This window comes from Gorilla gorilla, chromosome 19, assembly GCF_029281585.2.
Source record: "Gorilla gorilla gorilla isolate KB3781 chromosome 19, NHGRI_mGorGor1-v2.1_pri, whole genome shotgun sequence".
In the NCBI taxonomy this organism is placed as follows: Eukaryota; Metazoa; Chordata; class Mammalia; order Primates; family Hominidae; genus Gorilla; species Gorilla gorilla.
In genome coordinates this window covers 17,711,896-17,714,696 of record NC_073243.2, presented here as the reverse complement: position 1 = coordinate 17,714,696, position 2,801 = coordinate 17,711,896, and the positions used below count along the sequence as shown (strand labels likewise).

Genomic DNA, 2,801 nt, shown 5'->3' with positions numbered 1-2,801 from the left:
CGTAACTATTCATATATGCTACATATATGTAACTGCATGCTACATATATGTAACTATGCGTATGTTATATGTGTGCGTATATGTTACATATATGTAACATGTATTCGTTTATGTGTGTATTTCTAAGAATCATATACATGTGTATATATACATATGTGTATATATACATATATGTGTGTATGTTTGTTTATATATAGAGAGAAACATTCATATATATATATGTACGTATGTTTCTAAGGATCATGTCAGCCAGTCAGGATTCCCGATCCAGAGACAATGGCCCTAATGGGATGGAGCCTGGAGACGTCATAGAGAGTAACTGGAATGAGATTGTAGACAGCTTTGATGACATGAACCTCTTGGAGTCCCTTCTCCATGGCATCTACGCCTATGGTTTTGAGAAGCCCTTGCCGTCCAGCAGCGAGCCATTCTACCTTGTATCAAGGGTTATGATGTGATCACTCAAGCCCAGTCTGGGACTGGAAAACTGCCACATTTGCCACATCAATTCTGCAACAGATTGAATTACATCTAAAGGCCACCCAGGCTTTGGTTCTAGCACCCACTTGGGAATTGGCTCAGCAGATATAGAAGGGTGGGCATGGCACTCGGAGGCTGCATGGGTGCCTCCTATCACGCCTGTAGAGGGGGCACCCACGTGTGTGCTGAGGTGCAGAAACTGCAGGTGGAAGCTCCCCATATAATTGGGGGTACCACTGGCCGTGTGTGTGATATGCTTAACTGGAGATACCTGTCTCCCAAATACATCAAGATATTTGTACTGGACGAAGCTGATGAAATGTTAAGCTGTGGATTCAGGGACCAGATCTATGACATATTCCAAAAGCTCAACAACAACATCCTGTTTGCTGTCAGCTACAATGCCTTCTGATGTACTTGAGGTGACCAAGAAATTCATGAGGGACCCCATTCAGATTCTTGTCAAGAAGGAAGAGTTGACCTGGAGGGTATCCGCCAATTCTACATCAACGTGGAATGAGAGGAGTGGAAGCGGGACACCCTGTATGACTTGCATGAAACCGTGACCGTCACTCAGGCAGGTGTCTTCATCAACACCCGAAGGAAGGTGGACTGGCTCCCCGAGAAGTTGCATGCTTGAGATTTCACTGTCTCTGCCATGCATGGAGATAAAGGTCAAGAGGAACAAGATGTGATCATGAGGGAGTTTTTGTTTTGTTTTGTTTTGTTGTTTGTTTGTTTTTGAGATGGAGTTTTGCTCTTGTTGCCCAGGCTGGAGTGCAATGGTGTGATCTCAGCTCACTACAACCTCCGCCTCCTAGGTTCAAGTGATTCTCCTGCCTCAGCCTCCTGAGTAGCTGGGATTACAGGCATGTGCCACCACGCCTGGCTAATTTTGTACTTTTAGTAGAGATGGCATTTCTCCATGTTGGTCAGGCTGGTCTCGAACTCCTGTCCTCAGGTGATCTGCCTGCCTCGGCCTCCCAAAGTGCTGGGATTACAGGCGTGAGGCACCATGCCTGGCCAATGAGGGAGTTTTGTTCTGGCTCTAGCAGAGTTTTGATTACCACTGACCTGCTGGCCAGAGGCATTGCTGTGCCGCAGGTTTCTTTACTCATCAACTATGACCTTCCCACCAACAGAGAAAACTATATCCACAGAATTGGTCGAGGTGGACAGTTTGGCCGTAAGGGTGTGGCTATTAACATGGTGACAGAAGAAGACAAGAGGACTCTTTGAGATATCGAGACCGTCTACAACACCTCCATTGAGAAAATGTCCCTCAATGTTGCTGACCTCATCTGAGGGGCTGTCCTGCTAACCAGCCCCAGCCAGGGTTCAATCTCAGGGGACTGAGGAGCAGCAGGAAGGGGGAGGGAAGGGAGCCAAGGAATGGACATATTGTTATTTTTTTCTTTGAATACATGTCACTTTTTTAGGCAATTTGAGGCAATTATTTTGAGGCAATTATATATATATAATTTTGATTTATATATAATATATACTATATATATAATTTTGATATATATATAATTTTGATTTTTATATAATATATATAATATGTGAGGCAATTATATATATAATTTTTGAAGTTTTAATATGGAGAAACATAGTACAAAAGGACGTATCAAATTTATTTGGCATGTCACCACATAAACCAGGCAAAGGGTAGAACAGAATTTCTTTTCTTTTTTGAGACAGAGTCTCGCTCTTGTTACCCAGGCTGGAGTGCAATGGCGTGATCTCAGCTCACTGCAACCTCCACCTGCCAGGTTCAAGCGATTCTCCTGCCTCAGCCTCCCAAGTACCTGGGATTACAGGCATGCACCACGACGCCTGGCTAATTTTGTATTTTTAGTAGAGACGGGGTTTCTCCATGTTGGTCAGGTTGGTCTCGAACTCCTGACCTCAGGTGATCCACCCACCTCGGCCTCCCAAAGTGCTGGGATTACAGGTATGAGCCACCATACCTGGCCAGGTAAAATAAACTTTCTGTCCCTTTCTGCTAGTTTTATTTAACTAGTGGAGTAAGAGATTAATTCTCACCTAGAAGGCTTAAAGGAGGTTTTATGAAGGAGTGATTTAAAGTAGGACTGTACAGGCGTAAGTCACCACATCTGGCCAAAGGTGTAACTGTTAAAGTCAGTAGCAACAGCCGGGCACAGTGGCTCATGCCTGTAATCCCAGCACTTTGGGAGGTCAAGGTGGGAGGATCATCTCAGGTCAGGAGTTTGAGACCAGCCTCACTAACGTGGTGAAACCCCATCTCTACTAAAAATACAAAAATTAGCCAGGCATGGTGGAGTGTGCCTGTAATCCCA

At 44.6% G+C, this 2,801-nt stretch overlaps 1 pseudogene; it reads left to right on the top strand.

Moving 5' to 3' along the window:
• Nucleotides 1-242: 242 nt before the first annotated feature.
• Nucleotides 243-1,785, top strand: LOC101137212 (eukaryotic initiation factor 4A-I-like; annotated as a pseudogene).
• Nucleotides 1,786-2,801: the final 1,016 nt, after the last annotated feature.